The sequence below is a fragment of the Lepidochelys kempii genome, chromosome 1, assembly GCF_965140285.1.
Source record: "Lepidochelys kempii isolate rLepKem1 chromosome 1, rLepKem1.hap1, whole genome shotgun sequence".
NCBI classification, from domain to species: domain Eukaryota; kingdom Metazoa; phylum Chordata; order Testudines; family Cheloniidae; genus Lepidochelys; species Lepidochelys kempii.
In genome coordinates, this window is record NC_136380.1 from 109,464,810 (window position 1) to 109,484,731 (window position 19,922).

General features: G+C 41.5%; 1 protein-coding gene across 2 annotated transcripts in view; it reads right to left on the reverse strand.

Moving 5' to 3' along the window:
* Positions 1–19,922, reverse strand: part of CARS2 (cysteinyl-tRNA synthetase 2, mitochondrial) — a 66,228-nt gene that overhangs the window by 44,759 nt on the left and 1,547 nt on the right. For both annotated transcript variants that reach the window (XM_073349878.2, XM_073349860.2), the window contains exon 2: positions 16,424–16,544. The gene's annotated coding sequence lies outside the window, so the exon portion shown is untranslated. The remainder of the gene's footprint in view (positions 1–16,423; positions 16,545–19,922) is intronic.

Sequence of the window (19,922 nt, forward strand, 5' to 3'; positions counted from 1 at the left end):
GATGGGGCAGGGGTGTTTGGTTTTGTGCAATTAGAAAGTTGGCACCCCTAGTGTCCATAAAGCCTTTTGCACCAGTTTAACTAAATTAGTTTAAAGTCACCATGTGAGTTCAACTGACCTAGGCAAGCCATATGTCTTATGTCTTTTGATGAGGTTTAGGTGTTTCTAAGAAAAATGGACCATATTCATCCTTAGAGTAACTCAACAGAATTCAGTCCATTATGCTACAAATTGGAGTTATACCAGGATGAATTTGTCTTGCATTTAGCATAAGATAGGGACAAAAGCCCAGATCCACAAAAGGGCTTAGGTGCTGTGATGCTGAGCCTTTAAATACCTAACTTTTAGGTTCCTAGAAAATCACAGAAACAACACTGCAATCCACGAAGTCTGAGCCTAAGCTCCCATACAATGAATGGGGAGAGATAGGTATCAAAAATACTATCCACAAAAGCAAATGTGCTAGGCTGAGAGCCACCTAAGCTGGGAGATGCTGACAAGAATGGTGTGTCCGAAGCCCCGCCCTTCTCCTGGCGGTAGCCACTTCACTCCAGGCTGTAGGGAGGTGCTTATCTCTGCTGGATATCCACAGCTGGGAGCCCTTTTTAGGAGTCACGCAGCTTAGGCACCGAAATCATTACTTGTGAGACAGAGTTAGGCACCTGCCTCATTCCACACAAAACAGCCAGCAGAGCAGATGCCCAGCTTGTAGCCCAATAATTGGCAAACTTAGTTGGGATGGGGGAGAGCCAGATTCAGTTTCCCCCTCTCTACTACAAGGGAGAAAAGATTTGAGCAGGGATCTCCCATTGCTCAGGTGAATGCTCCAACCACAGAGCTACGGGACAGGAGTTCCCTCAATCTCTCCTGTGGAAGCTGTTCCACTGTACATTTAAATAATCTATTAAAGAGTCACTAGGCCAGAGAACAAGCAAACAGGTGACAATGGCTCTGTAGCCTGGTGGTTAGGGTACAGAAGTGGAAGACTCAGTCCCCTGCTCCAATAATTATTTATACGTGGTGGAACTACTTCAACAGGCGAGACTGAGGAGCCCCACCTCAGGATATCCCATAGCCAGTATTGCAAACTCTTGTGATTTATCATGACTCGCAATTTTTGAAGTGTTTCATGATGAAGGGCTATCAGCTCAAAAGTTTTGCCTTATTCAAAGTGGCCACTATCACTTGTTACTGTCAATGTGGCTGAAGTCAGCAGGATGGCCTCCCATTTCCTTACAGCCTATCTGCATGTGGAAGAGAGGCTGTCCTTAATAAAACTGATAGCCACCTTCCATTGTTTTCAATGAGACTGAAGCCACATGCCCATGGGCAAAATGTCTGTCAGTCAGGGGGCCAGACAGGACACAGGGACTGTGAGGAGCTTGAGAGACTCTGTGACCGATGTACACTGGCGAGCAGGAAAGATTAAGTGGTCGCAGGGGAATGGGATGCAGAGAGATAGGGGATAAGGAGGAGATGGAGGTGGGGTCTAGAGCAGCAGAAGCGGGGCAGTGGGGGAGTCTCGGCTAGGGAAGAGCCGAGATCAGGGAAGTGCTGCTTCTTGCAAAAGGCTAAACCAATCCTGTTTTGTTTGGACTGTGACACTATTGCTTATATGAATGATTATAGGCGCCGACTCGGTGGGTGCTCCAGGGCTGGAGCGCCCACAGAAATGAAACAGTGGCTGCTCACTCAGCACCCACCAGCAGCCCCATGGATTAGCACCTCCCCCATCCACCCAGGGCCTCGCACTCCTGGCAGCCCCACCGATCAGCGCCTCCCCCTCCTTCCCAGCACCTCCCGCCCTGCTGCAAGCAGCTGTTTAGCAGCATGCAGGAGGCACTGCGGGGGAGGAACAGGGGCAGAAAGAGGCGGGGGGGGACCCTTGGGGGAAGGGGTGGAGTGGGGGTGGGGCACCTCCCCGAGAATTGAAGAGGTCAGCGCCTATGTGAATGATTGATACACATTTTTGCATAGAAACCCTGTAATTATTGGGTCAATTTTGGAATACTGAAAATACTTTCAACACTTAATTTTTTGTTAATTATTTAATTACGGGAGTTATATAACACTGTCCTCCTTGAGTATGTTGATTACCTGTTAGCTAACATTGATTAGTTATTTCATACTTATTTGTGAATATGTCATCTGTTCTTTTAGTACTACATAAACATATGAATTTACTTATATATAAGGACAGAGTTTATTTCTCTTTTGCTGTTCCATAACATATACTATATTCATTTTTGTCAAAGATCCCCCCCACTCCTGACATTCCTCTGCCCCCTATTCAGCTAAATTCAGAAAGAAGGAATTAATGTAAAGTTCATTAATATGTATATCTAACTCATCAACCTAAAAAAAGTAATATAAATTCTGTGCGCCTGTATGAGTCATGACACATTAATTAGGTTAGTGGTTCTCAAACCACTTCCCATCCAGCCCTTTTTCTATCAATAGAAATAAACTAGGCCCTCATGTTAACTAGGAAATTAGGTCAGTATAACTACTTCGCTCAGGGGTGTTGAAAATCCAACCTAACCCCCCGTGTAGACAGTGCTAGGTTAATGGGAGAGTTCCCCTGTTGACCTAACTACTACCTCTTGGGGAGGTGTAGTACCTCCCTGACAGGAGAACCCCTCCCAGTAGCGTCTTGGAGTCTTCACTGAAGTCTTCACAGGTCATAAATGATCTGGAGAAAGGTGTAAACAGTGAGGTGGCAAAGTCTGCAGATGTTACTAAACTGCTCAAGATAGTTAAGACCAAAGCAGACTGTGAAGAACTTCAAAAAGATCTCACAAAACTAAGGGATTGGGCAACAAAATGGCAAATGAAATTTAATGTGGATAAATGTAAAGTAATGCATATTGGAAAAAATAACCCCAACTCTACATACAATATGATGGGGGCTAATTTAGCTACAACAAATCAGGAGAAAGATCTTGGAGTCATCGTGGATAGTTCTCTGAAGACGTCCACGCAGTGTGCAGCGGCAGTAAAAAAGCAAATGGGATGTTAGGAATCATTAAAAAGGGATAGAGAATAAGACAGAGAATATCTTATTGCCCTTATAGAAATCCATGGTACGCCCACATCTTGAATACCGCGTACAGATGTGGTCCCCTCATCTCAAAAAAGATATACTGGCATTAGAAAAGGTTCAGAAAAGGGCAACTAAAATGATTAGGGGTTTGGAACGGGTCCCAAATGAGGAGAGATTAAAGAGGCTATGACTTTTCAGCTTGGAAAAAAGGAGACTAAGGGGGGATATGACAGAGGTATTTAAAATCATGAGTGGTGTGGAGAAAGTGAATAAGGAAAAGTTATTTACTTGCTCCCATAATATAAGAACTAGAGGCCACCAAATGAAATTAATGGGCAGCAGGTTTAAAACAAATAAAAGGAAGTTCTTCTTCACACAGCTCACAGTCAACCTGCGGAACTCCTTGCCTGAGGAGGTTGTGAAGGCTAGGCATTGTAACAGGGTTTAAAAGAGAACTGGATGAATTCATGGACGCTAAATCCATTAATGGCTATTAGCCAGGATGGGTAAGAAATGGTATTCCTAGCCTCTGTTTGTCAGAGGGTGGAGATGGATGCAGAAGAGATATCACAGATCAATACCTGTTAGGTTCACTCCCTCTGGGGCACCTGGCATTGGCCACTGTTGGCAGACAGGATACTGGGCTGGATGGACCTTTGGTCTGACCCAGTATAGCTATTCTTATGTTCTCATGTTCTTAAGTGCTACAGCTGCACCTTAGTCTCTTGACTCTCCTAGGAGGGAAGTCAAGACACTAAGGGTAATTGCCACCCAGGTATTTCCTATATCTCAGGGGTAAGGAGCTGATAAGTGGAGTCTCCATCTGAGTAGCCAGGGAAAAGTGTGCATTTTTGTGTGCACCAGAGGTTGACTTTTCAATCTCAAATTATCAAACACACATTGACAAGTGTGTAGAGGGGAGTTAAAAAGTCAAAAGACAGAGTAAAAGGTGGCATGATTTTCTCAGATTGCATTTGAAGTTTGGTCTCATGGGCAATTTATTTTAATTCCAGATAACTCTGAAAAGATCTTTACAAGTCAGATACTTTTCCAAAAGTCTTCCTAGGCAATTCCCCAGTTTCCATCAGCTGATTTATCAAATCCGCTTTCTCACCAGGCATTACAAGCAGAAAACGCAGCCCTAAACCAGTGTTTCGATGGTTTTGGTTTTGGACTTTGTTTACAGCTACCTGTTTGTTGATCTTCCTCCCTTGGGAGCACAAAGAGGAATTAAAGTGGTGACTACACTGTTTGGAGTGCGCTGATCCCTCTTTGGGGCCTCTAGGTGCTACTGAAATGCAAATAATAAATACATATCAGAAAGGGTTGATCTGGCTGGTGTCTTTTGAGACATTACCATTTCCTACAGGGCTGAATTTCTTTCATCAGCAAACTTCTCTACTACCTCTACAAAAAAGGTAGATGTGTTAGAACTAGTGTGGGGCAGAATTTTTTTGCCAAATAGTTTATTTGACAAAACCTGCAGTTTTGGTCATCCTGAAACTATACCTCAATATGACCCAAATAGATCTGGCCATTCACAAAACAGCCGAAGGAGGAAGTGGTACTGCCATACTCCACTCTCCCCTCTCCTAAGCACCTTTAGCTTGGTGGTTAGGCCAGGCCCCTAGAATATACAAGACCTTCGTTGAATTCTCTGCTCCAGAATTGAAGTGGATTTTTTCAATTCACTGAAAATTAAAAAAAATAAATAAAAATCAGATTTAGTTTGACCAGGCCTGATTTTTTTTTCTTCTATTTTTTGGAACTGCCACCAAACCAAAACAATCAGTTTGTCACCCAGCTCTAGTTGGAAGTAAATGACCACAACCTTCCGTTTTGACTGGACAGTATAGAAAGTCTCTTTGTGGTATGCTGCCTCATGGAGGGCCTGACGTGAACCTCAATAGGTTTCCCTCAAAGCTATAAGGATAGGTCTAGATAAGTCTTCTGGGATTTATTATGATTATTTAATTCATTGCCTCTGTGTGATAATAGAAATCTCTCTTCATCAAAACTATCTATCTCTGGGTCTCATTTTGGTTTACAGAGAGTAAGATGTAAGGGCCCTAGCATTCTTCCAGCAGTTATTTTTTTTCCCCTAATGTGTCATTTTCCACAATATTTAGATCTAACAATTTCAGATTTTTGATGAGGAAGAAACCTCACCAATGCATGGTTCGCTATTTTGAGTCTTGCTGGGATGAAATCAAAGATACTGTCCAATACCCTGTGTACATATGCTTTATATATTTCTGTGAAGCTTCACAGGCCAATTACTTCAGTTTCCATTGTGAAAGTTTTTTATTGTCTCATCTCTTTGATTCCTGTATAATTCCACGCACATCTTGATAGCAGAGTTGTCATTAACTCTGTGATCTTCTTTGTTCTGTACAGTGCAAATCACTTTGGCAGAGTTCAAATGATTAATAAATAACAGTTAATGGCATGGTTTTTAACTCATTCCCTAGTTTGGCTGACATTGTTAAAATAGCTGGGGATTGATCAGAAGAATGCATTTAGAACTCCTCTTTTATTTTTTTTCTTCATATAGTTTCAGAGCACATCAAACCTGTCCTTTGCTCGCTACGCTGGCTTCCCAAATCATTTCAAATCATATTCCAGCTATCAGTCCTTATCTTTAAGCACTCCATGGCCTGGGCCCAGGATATCTAAAAGACCACCTAAAGCTCCAGGATGAAGACCATGGTTGACAACTTCGCTCCTCTGGCACAATGGAACTCTCTACAATAAGGGTAAAGCTTATTGGTGTGGGAAAACTTTCTCAGGGCTGGTCTGAGACTGTGGAATGAACTCCCTGAGGAACTCAGGGCTATCACAAACCTTACCACTTTCTTCTTTGACTTTGCCTTCTTTAACATACACACAAATAGCAACGGGTATATTCATTAAAAATAAAAAGTCCTACTAAAACAAGTCACTCCATTGCACATGCTTCTCCCCAAGGGGAGAGGATGAGATAACAAACCCATGACAGACGTTAGTCATGTCATTTAATGCACAATTGGAAGGCTCTAAGATAGTATGGTGATGAGTATGGTTTAAGAACCGAAAGAGAATACAATGAAGTAGTCAACCTGTGGAACTCAGAAAGGCTTTAATTTAGCATTCGATTCATAACCTTCATGTCCTGCAATGAAATATGATTTTCTAAGTGCACAAAAGGTTATGGTTATTATTAAAGGCACTTAAATAAACAATAAACATTACATTACACTTTATACTTATTTTATTCTAGTAGAATAAATTCAGTGAAATAATGGATAGTTTACTGCAAGCACTAGAAAACTGAGATACTAAAAGGAGAATTCGCAAAAAGAAAAGGAGTACTTGTGGCACCTTAGAGACTAACCAATTTATTTGAGCATAAGCTTTCGTGAGCTACAGCTCACTTCATCGGATGCATTCTGTGGAAAAAAAAAGTATGCATCCGATGAATTGAGCTGTAGCTCACAAAAGCTTATGCTCAAATAAATTGGTTAGTCTCTACGGTGCCACAAGTACTCCTTTTCTTTTTGCGAATACAGACTAACATGGCTGTTACTCTAAAAGGAGAATTAGATTTCAAAGGAAAAGGAATACAGACTAACACGGCTGTTACTCTAAAAGGAAAATTAGATTTCTGCCAACCTAACCCTCCCCACAAGAATAATTGGGTTAATGATCATGAGGTATTGGAACCATGAATTATGCACCTTAAATCAAGAATACTTCTGGGGATTTCCAAACACAGGGCCAAATTCAGGCAGTCTGGGGCTTCAGGCACACCATGACACAGGTTCTTGGTAAACCCATCCCTTCCCTGTGGCCCCAATCTCCACTCAGAATGGTGGTGCTAGGGGACCACCCTTCTATCCCAAAAAGAAAGGGACAGCAACATGGGACTTTCTGCCCCCTAAGAGTGGCAGCAGGGTCTTCCTCCCCAATGAAGCAACAAGGGTGGCAACAGGGGTCCTCTCATAGATGACTCATGCCTCCTGATACTGGGGAGGCACAATCTAAAGAGGAGAACATGTGACCAACCCACATGTCTCTTCTGCCCAGTGACCTCCCCGCCCCGCCCAGGGCCACCACGTTCTTCTCACCCCACCAACATTATCTGCAGGGCCTCCGTCCTTCTCCCACTGTGCCTCTTCCCCAGCATCTTTGGCCACTGTCCCTGGCAGCCAAGCATGGGTGGGGAGTGGGGGGGAGCTGCTTCTCACTCTGGCTGAAGCTGGCTACTCCGGGTTGCTGACTCTGTGCTTGAATAATAAGAGTATAGCAGCAGAAATATACTACCGACCACCTGACAAGGATGGCGATGGCGACTGTGAAATGCTCAGGAAGATTAGAAAGGCTACAAAAGCAGAAAACCTCAAAATAATGGGGGATTTAAACTATCCCCATGTTGACTAGGTGCATGTCACCTCAGGAAGAGATGCCGAGATAAAATTTCTAGATGCTATTAAAGACTGCTTTTTGGAGCAGCTAATCCAGGAACCCACAAGGGGAGAGGCAATTCTTGATTTAGTCCTAAGCATAGCACAATATTTGGCCCAAGAGGTGAATACAGCTGATCTGCTTGGTAACAGTGAGCATAATGCAATTCAATTTAACATCCTTGTAGGGGGGAAAATACGAAAGATACCCATCACAATAGCATTTAACTTCAGAAAGGGGAACTACACAAAAATGAGGAAGCTAATTAAATGGAAATTAAAGGAACAGTCACAAGAATGAAATGCCTGTAAGCTGTGTGGAAACTATTTAAAAACACCATAACAGAGTCTCAAACGAAGGCCTAGAAAATTAGGTTAGCATAACTACATTGACAGGTTTCAGAGTAACAGCCGTGTTAGTCTGTATTCGCAAAAAGAAAAGGAGTACTTGTGGCACCTTAGAGACTAACCTCAGCCTGAAAAATCCACACCACTGAGCGGTGTTGTTAAGCCAACCTAAATCCCCATGTAGACAGTGCTAGGTCAACAGAAGAATTCTTCTATCTACCTAACTACCACCTCTAAGGTAGGCAATAGCATTTTAAGTGTAGACATACCCTAAATATATACCAAATTAATAAAAACAGTAAGAGGACCAAAAAAATCCCCGCATGGCTAACCACAAAGTAAAAGAGGTGGTAAGAGGCAAAAAAGGCAGCCTTTAAAAATTGGAAGTCAAATCCTAATGAGGAAAATAGAAAGGAGCATAAACCCTGGCAAGTGAAGTATAAAAGTATAATTAGGCAGTCCAAAAACGAATTTGAAGAGCAAATACCAAAGACATAAAACGTGACAGCAAAATATCTTTTTAGCTATGTCAGAAGCAGGAAGACTACCAAACATCAGTGTGCCAGGTTTCAGAGTAACAGCCGTGTTAGTCTGTATTCGCAAAAAGAAAAGGAGTACTTGTGGCACCTTAGAGACTAACCAATTTATTTATTTATTAAATTGGTTAGTCTCTAAGGTGCCACAAGTACTCCTTTTCTTTTTGCAAACATCAGTGTGGTCACTGGACAATCAAGGTGCTAATGGGGCATTCAAGGAAGACAAAGCTGTTGCAGAGAAGCTAAATGAGTTATTTGCATAGATCTTCATTACAGAGGATTTTAAGGAGATTTCCACACCTGAGCCATTCTTTTTAGGAGACAAATCTGAGGAACTGTCCCAGATTGGGATGTCAATAGAGGAGGTTTTGGAACAAACTGATACATTAAATAGTAATAAGTCACTAGGACCAGACAGTATTTACCCAAGGGTTCTGAAGGAACTCTAATATGAAATTCCAGAATAACTAACTTTGGTTTGTAACCTATCTCTTAAACCATCCTCTGTACCAGATGACTGGAGGATAGCTAATATAACACTGATTGTTAAAAAGGCTCCAAGAGAGATCCTGGCAATTACAGGCCGATAAACCTAACTTCAGTACCAGGCAAACTGGTTGAAACTACAGGAAAATACAGAATCAGACACACAGATGAACCCAGTATGTTGGAGAAGAGTCAACACAGCTTTTGTAAAGGGAAATCATGCCTCATTAATCTATTAAAATTCTTTGAGGGTGTCAACAAGCATGTGGATAGGGGTGATCCAGTTTATATAGTGTACTTGGATTTTCAGAAAGCCTTTGACAAGGCCCCTCACCAAGGGCTCTTAAGTAAAGTAAGCAGTCATGGGATAAGAGGAAAGGTCTTTTCATGGATCAGTAACTGGTTAAAAGACAGGAAACAAAGGGAAGGAATAAATGGTCTGTTTTCACAATGGAAAGTATTAAGTAGCAGTGTCCCCAAAGATCTGTACTGGGACCTGTGCTGTTCAACATATTTATAAATGATCTGGAAAAGGGGGTAAACAATGAGGTGGCAAAGTTTGCAGACTGAAGATAGTTAAGTCCAAAGCTAACTGCAAAGGGTTACAAAGGAATCTCACTAAACTGGGTGACTAGGCAACAAAATGGCAGATGAAATTCAATGTTGGTAAGTGCAATCTAATGCACATTGGAAAACATAATCCCGATGACACATACAAAATGATAGTGTCTAAATTAGGTGGTTCCACTCAAGAAAGAGATCCTGGAGTCATGGATAGTTCTCTGAAAATAACTGCTAAATGTGCAGCAGCAGTCAAAAAAGCTAACATTAGGGAAGGGATAGCTAATAAGACAGAAACTATCATAATGCCATTATATAAATTCATGGTATGCCCATACCTGGAGTACTGCATGACGTTCTGGTCACCCCATCTCAAAAAAGACATATTAGAATTGAAAAAGATACAAAGAAGGGCAACAAAAATAATCAGAAAAAAGAAAAGGAGGACTTGTGGCACCTTAGAGACTAACAAATTTATTTGAGCATAAGCTTTCGTGAGCTACAGTGCCACTGAATGCATCCGATGAAGTGAGCTGTAGCTCACGAAAGCTTATGCTCAAATAAATTGGTTAGTCTCTAAGGTGTCACAAGTCCTCCTTTTCTTTTTGCAAATACAGACTAATACGGCTGCTACACTGAAACCAAAAATGATCAGGAGTATTGAACAGCTTCCGTGTGAAAAAAGACTAAAAAGACTGGGACTGTTCATTGTAGAAAGTGATGACTAAGGGGTGATATGATAGAGGTCTATAAAATCATGAAAGAAATGGAGAAAGTGAATAGGGAAGTGTTATTTAAGCCATAACACTAGGACCAAGGGACACGCAATGAAATTAATAGGCAGCAGATTTAAAGCAATCGTAAGGAAGTACTTCTTCACACAATGCACAGTCAACCTGCAGAACTTATTGCCATAGGATGTTGTGAAGGCCAAAAGTACAACTGGGTTCAAAAAAGAATTAGATAAGTTCATGGAGGATCGGTCTATCAATGGCTATTAGCCAAGATGGTCAAGGATGCAACCCCATGCTCTGGGTGTTTCTAAACCTCTGACTGCCAGAAGCTGGGACTGGATGACAGGAGATGGATCACTTGACAATTGCCCCATTCTGTTCATTCCCTCTGAAACATTTGGCACCAGCCACTGTTGGAAGACAGGATACTGGGCTACACTGACCATTGTCTGACTCAGTATGGCTGTTCTTATGTTTGTATGTTTCCTAGCCCATTGCTTTAACCATGTCACCCCTGTCTTTCATCCCTCCACTGACTTCTCTTTCTCTGGTGCATCAAATATAAGCTACTTGTCTTCACTTTCAACACCCTTCACAGCCTGTCTCCATCGTACCTATCATCTCTCATTCACTATTAAGATATCAACTCACATCTCCAATTGGTCCATGATGCCATCCTCCATCACCCATTTGTTAAATTTTCAAAGAAGCATCTTTGTGCTTTCTCCCATGTTGCCCCTCATACTTGAGAGGAGCTCCCCATAAACAACTGTAAAGCCACATTATTGTTCGTCTTCAAATCCCTTCTTAAAACTCTCCTTGGTTGTGATGCCTGCAAAAAACATGACAAGGACTAGGCTGCTGGTGTGCTGTGACTACAACCTGTCATGCTGACCAATACTGTCTGATTGTTTCCTTGTACTCCGCCATCTGAATCCATCTTTTATCGCTTGTCTTATATATAGATTGTAAAACTTTTCGGGCAGAAGCCATCTTTTTTGTTCCACATTTGTGCAGCGCCTAGCACAATGGGGTCCTGGTCCATGATTAGGGCTCCTAGGCATTACTATAATACAAATAAATAATAATAATTAATCATAATAATATGTTTTTGAAAACTTAGTTTGGTAACTAGATCTTAGATTACAACTGCAATGGCATGCTAAACTGTACTATACTGTTCAGCTACTAGGTGGTAGTGTGTGTAACATACCTTATTTAAGCTAACCTCAGCCACACCTGGCAGTAAATTAAAGGATCTTATACTGAACACATATCTGTACACGTATCTGTCTGAGAAGGAAGCTCTGTGGCCAGTCCATATCTGCTACAGAAGCCTGACCTGCTAGTAACAGCCCTGCAACCTACAGTGACTCCTGACATGACATGGTGTCAGGAATAAACCAGTTCCAGAGAAGAACAGAAACAAAAGAAAAACAGCAACACAGGTTGCAAACAGAAGGAACAAAGCAATAAAGATTGCAGGATCTCATCAAGATGCCACTTTTCAATGCCCCAGAGAATGTAACGCTTTGACAAACCCTCACAATGGACAGCCTGGAAGCATTGCTACAAAACTCCATAAGGAAACTGAAGATATACAGGTATCCTCTTTAATTTATGCTATTTGGGAAGCACGCAGAGCATATCTTTAAATCTTTTACCTTACTGAAGATAGTCACAATGATGCCTATGAAGGAGTTTGGCTATGTTTCATGCACACTTTATACCTCAGAGAAATGTGGTTTATGACAGAGCATGTTTTTACCAGTGAATTTAAGAACCAAGAAAAATGCTGGATGTTTTATAAGAACTCTGCATGCATTGTCTGAAAACTATGATTTGGGGGCTGCAAAACATGCCAATATCAGAGAGAAGCTGGTTATTGGGTTAACAGATAAAAATCTTTCACAGCATCTTCAGTTAAAACCAGACTTAATCCTAAATACAGCTATACAGCTAACAAAGCAGTTTAAACTAGTCAAAGAGCAGAACAAAAGGCAGAAGCAGCTTTAAAGACCTAAAATTAGCTTAGCTTCAGGTAAACTAACCCTAAGTCATACACAGACATACAAGCGCTAAAAGTCTTTCTCTTAAAAGCCCTGAGACTATGAGGAAATTCCAGGCAAACTACAAAGCCTTTCAGAATAAATGTACAAGATGTGGAAAATATTATAGCTCAAGATGTGTGTCCAGCTAAAGGTGAAATATGTAATAAATGCACAAAATATGGACATTTTGCAGCTGTTTGCTGCACTAAGGCAGTGAGAATGCTAAATATGAATACAATCAAGAGCCATTATTTGTGGTATCTATCATATGTGATGACACAGAACCTGCCTGGAGAATGAAGCTGAATATTCATAGAAAGATGATTGACTTTAAAACTGACTTAGGAGCTGATGTCACACTTATCTCAGAAGGGACCTACAAGACCTTTCCACAGTGACAAAACTACTGAATGAACTGTTAAAGTCGAACACATCTTGGCTATGGGGGCCAAATCAAGAAATTGCCTTCAAAAAGCTAACAGAAATTATCTCAACAGCGCTAGTTCTCAACTACTAGGATGTGAACAGACCCACAGTGGTCAGTATGCATGCAAGGAGTTATGGCTTAGGTGATGTATTGTTGCAACAACATGGATTTGAGTGGAAGCCAATTGCATTTTCCTCCCACATGCTTACAGAAGCAGCAGAATGATATGCACGTATTGTAAAGGAGTGCCTGGCAAGCATATGGGCATGTGAGAACTTTTACAGATATTTGTGTGGATTGGATTAGTTTACACTAACAGACCATACATTTCTTCTAACCCTCATTAACTGAAAAGACTTGGATCAAACACCGCTGAGATGCCAGTATCTTTTGATAAGATTAATGCAATTTAACCCAAATGCTAAATAGGTTCCTGAGAAAAATCTGTTAGTAGCAGGAATTCTGTCATGGAGACCAGCATCACACTCAACTATCGTGAGCTCAAAGCTGATACAAAAGACATACGTGGATACTGTGGATGCATACAGTTCAATGACAGAAAAGAAACAACATCAGTTACAAAGAGCAATATTGACAGACACACAACTTAAAGAAGTTCTAAGTTACATTAGAGTTGGAAGGTCCAAGATCTAAATGACAATAGGGAAGTAACAAGAAACTACTCTGCAGTACATGGACAATTAAGTAAGGCAAATGGACTCATGATTACAGGTGATTGCATTGTAATTCCAAACAAAATAAGAGGAGACATCCTAAACTAACTAAAGGCTGTGATTGGGTCAACCAAGCAGTGTGGTGGTCAGGCATCAGCAAGGACATAAATTATCTGCATGTGAACATTGTAGAACTAGTAGACCGACACAATATAAATAACCTTGAATAACATATCTCTCTACCAGATAGACCTTGGAAAAGACTAGCTGCAGATTTATATCAATATAAAGGATATCATTACCTGGTCATAGTGGACTGTTTTTCCAGATGTATAGAAATAATGTACTTGTTGCATATTGTAACATGTCACAGTGTTATTGGTAAACTAAGTGCACTTTTGCTTACTTTGGTATTCCAAAACAACAAGTGATGGACAATGGATCACAATTCACTGCAGCAGAATTTAATTCATTATGAGCTAAATACGATTTTGAACCTATTACTAGCAGCTTACATTACCCACAAGCAAATGGAGAGGCTGAGACAGCTGTTCAGATAGCCAAGGAAATCCTGCAGCAGGAAGATCCATTCCTTGCTCTTCTGAGCTACAGATTAACACCACTAGCTGCTACTGAATATAGTCCAGCACAACTCCTGATGGGAAGACAACTCAGAACTACCATTCCAACTTCGGAAAAAAATCTCTCTCTAAAGTAGCCAGACATGAGGAGAGTAGCCAAATCAGAAAAAACAGCAAAAAAAGCTTATGAACATGTTTACTACGGGTGAGACTCAATTAGAGAACTGCCGGGTCTATAACCTGGTGACTGTATTCATGTCAAACTGGATGGAGAAAAAGGATGGACAACTTCAGCTGTCATAAGTTACCCAGGAAAGAATTTTCTGTAGTATCTGGCTAGTGAATCTTGCCCATATGCTCAGGGTTTAGCTGATCGCCATATTTGGGGTCGGGAAGGAATTTTCCTCCAGGGCAGATTGGAAGAGGCCCTGGAGGTTTTTCGCCTTCCTCTGTAGCATGGGGCACGGGTCACTTGCTGGAGGATTCTCTGCTCCTTGAAGTCTTTAAACCACGATTTGAGGACTTCAATAGCTCAGACATAGGTGAGGTTTTTCACAGGAGTGCGTGGGTGAGATTTGGTGGCCTGAGTTGTGCAGGAGGTCAGACTAGATGATCATAATGGTCCCTTCTGACCTTAGTATCTATGAATCTATGAATCACCCAAATCATATGTGATTGAGACCGACAGTGGAGAGTTAAACAGAAACCATTGACATTTACAGTTTGTTCCTCAGAAAGAACAGTCAACTGAGCAAATTCTACAGATGGCAGCTGCAGAACAAGAAGAAGACTCAAAAATTGCAAACCGACCACAGTCAATTGTTGCAATTAATTAACAGCCAGATGACCAAGTTTTGGGTCATGTAATTAAAAAACAGTATGATTCAGAGACACTTAACAGACTGATACTTCAAAGATACCGTGATATTGAAAATTTTGTAAATGGTAGGAACGTTGAATTTAAAGGGGGAGATGTAATGGAATGCTAAACTGTATTATAATGTTCATCCACTAGGTGGCATTGGGTATAACATACCTTATTTAACTAAACCTCAGCCATACCTAGAAGCACATTAAAAGATTTTATGTTGAACACATCTGGTGTATATCTCTCTGAGATGTCTGCACAGAAGCTTGACCTACTAGTAGCAGCCCTGCAACCTACCATGGACAAAGTGTACATGACAAGAACTAAGTTTTCAAAAGATTTTCTACTATCCCTCAATGAATATTATTCTCAATGAAGCGATTATTCTGTGAGGGACCTTTTTTCTTTGGGAGCTCATCTTTTCCCCTCTTGCTGCTTCTAGAAGGAAAGAGAAGGTCAGAATAGTGCAGAAGAGTTGGGGGAAGAAAGGAGGTGGTCAGATCTTTGCAGTGGGGGATGCACTCAGGGCATTAGCTCTGCCCCACATCCAGAACCCCCTTCCATTTCTGTCTCCCTTCAAAAACTGCCCCCATAGTGCTGAGACCAGGATGTGGAACTGAGAACAGGCATGTCACTGTGAAGGGATTAGCATGCAGCTAGTGCATTCTGTGGCCAGGGTTACCATTGCCAGGGAGCCAAAGGCCGGGGAGGCAGAGAATTGGGTTGTGGTACATTGGGGTGTGGGATGCTAAGAAATTATTTTTTAAAAACCAGTGAAATTAAATGCCCCAAAACTTCTTTGAAACAGAATTAAGATTGCCCACTGATGCCTCCTCCTGCCTTTCCAGAGTTCAGCTACACTAAAATCTCTGAAAACCAGGAAATAAAAAGTAAAGATACATGATAGTCCTGCAATGTAACCTTAACTCTGTCCTCTTTGAGCAATGCCCCAAAATGCTAAAAACACACATACTAATACACTACCTTTACACATGCCAGCTATTGCCAGCTCCAGGATATGGAGACAAAATTGGCTCCTCCTGGAAAGAATTCAGATGTCCATATTGATTCTTTTATTGTCTTTGCTACCATTGACCATTAAGTGTTGTTAATATGTCACTGTAGCCTGGCATGTTTGGAGAGAATTGCTCGAGTGGCTCTGTTCCATTCTGTCTGAGAGATTTTAGAGATTACTGTTAGGCAATTGTTCATCTATCCCAAGGGCTCTCTCATTCACAGTTTCATGCTGTTCTTCTGGCTGGCACCCTTCTGTTCAACATATACATGAGGTTGTTAAGAGTGTTAATAGGGAGATCTGGGATACAATGCCTTCAGTATCCAACCCTGGCAATACAATTGAACAACTTACTCAAGCCGAATAGTGTAGGCCTGAATGAGGGCTAGCTGACTGAGGCTCAGTCCAGGTGCGACTGAGATAATTGGCTGAGGTAAATAACAGAAAATAATGGCGGACCCTAGATCAAGATCCTTCAACTAATGTAGTATGTATACCGTTTGCTACTGAAGTTCACATCCTGAAAGCTTTGGATCTCCAGTTGTTGCTGGATCCCCACATTGCCATGGTTGCTACATATGTTTTTATCATTTGCACTTGGTAAAACAGGTTGTGACCATTTATTTGACATGTGGATCTCATCCTGGGTATCCGTACCTTTGTCACCTATAAGTTGGATCGCTGCAACATGTTCTGTATGCGTCTTGCAAACCGGTGGGCTAACTCACAAGCCCATGCATCAGAGAACGTTCTCCTGCCACAGGTCTTCACTTTCTTTCTTCAAAGAAAGAAATTTAACACAATTTAAAATATCATTCATTTCCTTTCCTCCTGATTTGGGGCCTTCCCCAGAACCCCATCTACTCCCTACAGGGTTACACTCTACAGGCCATCTGCCTTGGAGGCACATATGAAGTACGTTCTTTTTCATGACACAGAAACTCCTGTGGGAGTCTTCCTGCAACTATCACTAGTCACTATTATTGACTTTTATGAGGACCAGGAGATCTTCAGGCTATCACCTAATGCCTGGGTCACATCATCAGCTGGTCAGTCACAGATGTGGGGGTAGGCCCAACTATCCTTAAAGGTCACCAGTCACCATTGAAAAAATTAAAGTTAGTGCAGAATGAGGCTGCCCGTTTTGTATTTCATGCAGAGAGCACATTGAATTTATGATCATAGAATCATAGGACTGTAAGGGACCTCGAAAGCTCATCTAGTCCAGTCCCCAGCACTCATTAGCTGTCCGTTGATTTCTTAGTGAACCTCAGGTTTGTGGGTGTTGATGCATAAAACTTTAAAGGGTTTGGGTTGTGACTACCTGAAAGACCTTCTCTCTCCCCTTTTGTCATACTGTGAAGCTTGGGATCAACCAAGGCACTTGAGTTTACAATCCCCTGGTTCAAACAAGGGGTAGGTTAGGATGTCTTGTCAGTGAAAGATCCTCAGTTCTGGAACTTCCTCCCTCTTGGCACCACACAGCCCAGATTTATTGACCTTCAGGAAACACTGAAAAGCTTATCTATCCAGGCTTTTCCCCAAAAGCATTGAATAGGGCTGGAGGGGAGAGGAGGAGAGTTCATTTTTTGGTGAGTTAGGAGGGCCTTTTACAGCCATTTGAGTTTATAATTTGCATGTATAATTATTGTTCTGTGCCTAGAGCATTATGTGGGTGCTTTACTACACAGAATAAATACACACATTTTATGCCTCTCTTAGCTGTTCAAGGTTTACATCATAAGTAAGATAACTAACAGACAAAAAGGGGAAACTGAGAAAACAGATAGGGTAAAGCATAAAACAGAAAAGAAAGCAGAGATTGGATAGTAGTTATTTAGTGCTCAGATATCATTGTGATGAGCATAAATATCTAGATAGATTCAGATACCTTGGGTAGGGCCTGGCTCTTCCTCTGTGTTCTGTATAGTGATGACCACAGTGTTAATGCTTCACAAACAATAACAGTTTTGCCAACCCTATGCATTCAAAAATGATGAGTCAGGCCCCCAGAAATCATGAAACTGGCTTAAAATCATGAGATTATTAAACTAACAAATGGGGGGTTCTTTTTATTTGCCTCCTGGTTTTGGAGCATTTAGGGATCGTGTTTTCCAGCTTTTCTCTACAACCATGAGGCTAGAAACTTACTTTTTTTTTTTTTTAAATGAAAGCTGAGATTCTCACGTAATCGTATGACTTCTGGATCTGGGGCTTTAAAAGAGGAAATTTTCAGATAAGCACAGATACATTTTCCTAATATTGAGAGACTTATGATAAAATCACACATGTTGCCAATCCAGTTATATTAAGTGAAGGTCTTCATGAGTAAAGTCAAGTCTTCATGAGAAGACTGCTTAAAGCGGGAGAAGAGAAACATACATATGAACCTTGTAAGGAAGCTTTAATAAGAGGTCTACCCTGCAGTGCTTTCATCACAACACTGTTCTTCCTCCCGCTCTTTTTGTGATCGTTCACCTAGCCATAGACATTGCAGCATCCCGGAAAATGAAGTTTTGCTATTTATACTTCCCATATTTTGTACTTATAGCATAAGCAATAAAACAAGCAGGAGAAACCTGCTCCCAATCCTCCCCACCCTCCCCCCGCCAGAGAGATTCCTCCAGACACAGACCAGGGTTATCCTCCGCTTCCTGCAGTTGAAGCTTCAGTGGTAGCAACAGCTAGGTCAGTGAAAGAAACGCAGGGAAGAAATGCATGAAGAGCTACTAGAGAAACTACAAGCAACCGAAGCATGATTGGGGAGGAGGGAAAAGAGGAAGGAAGAAAGGAAGGTTGGGAGGAGAGGGAGAGAAGATGGAGGGGGAGGAAGAGGAGGAGCTAGGCCTCTCCTGCTAATGATACTGTTGTCTTGACAACTAGGCTTACCAATAAGTATCCATTTTAAATAAAATATCCTCCCCCCATTAAAGCACACAGAGGGAGGGGAGAAACCTGCTGATTTTTAATCACTTTATTTTAAAGGCTATTGTTAAAATAATAACACTTTCAGCTCCTTCGAAAGACACCTCCCCTCTGCCATCATGATCTAAGCTCCCACAGCACAGCAGCAAGGCAGATCAGAGAAATGCTGAGTCTCTGCCACCTCTGGAGAAATGAGCTTTCCAGCCAGAGCTTTTTCTACCCAAAATCTCCCTTACTGGAGAGCAGGGAGAGTGTGAGGGAAGGAAACACTATCAATGGGAAAGGAGGATTTTGCTGTGCGTATTGCAGTCTATTTCCCCAATGAGGTTTGGGGTGGTTTTGATGATGATGATATGTGTGTGTGTGTGTGTGTGTGTTACACTCTCTCTCCCCTCTCAAAGTATTGTGGATTGAGGGAGAATTTTGCTGCATATTTGTGTCCCTGTCTAGGGATAAGACAAGGATTTTGCTGTGTGTGTTTTAGTATCTCAGCCTCTGGAAATGAGTGTGTTCTGAAGGCTTTGGGGTGGGTTTGTTCCTTTCCCACCTACCCCCAGTATGGTGCAGAGAGTATTGCACACTGTGTATGTTTTACTATCACACTCTGGAATGGAGATTTACTGCATGTTACAGTCTCTCATTCGCTCTGCTGGGGATATCTTCTATCGGGGAGGATTTTGCTGTGTATTAGGCACTCTCCTTTTCGGAGAATGGGGCATTTTTAGTGGGGCGATGTGAGGAAGAGAAATTGCTGTGTACACTAGTTTCTTCCTCCTCGGGGATGGGGCATACTGGGTACTACAGTATTTCAGCCTCTGTGAGATGTTCATTACTAGCACATCCAGCAGAATAGATGTGTACCAAACTTTAGAAAACAAAGACTCCCTCTCCTCTAGTTACAATCTAAATTAAAGGTGACCTACACTGGGGAACATAATTGGCTGTATCTTTTTTTAAATTTCTTTATGCTGCATGAAGGCTTGAAGGGTTTGTTTTACATATTAATAGCTCAGGCATCACTTTTTTCATTTTCTGTGGGCTACTAGAGAACGTGCAGAGATAGGACATCTCAGCTGCCAACAACGTGAAATCAAATTAGTTTAGAGATGTGATTAATTCTCCAGGCAGTTTAAAACTCTCCTGCTGCTTTGTTTATTTTTCCTTTTTGGTTGGCTTTTAACTCAAACTGCTGGATGAAAAGCTATTTTGTTAAAGATACAACAAGGAGGGG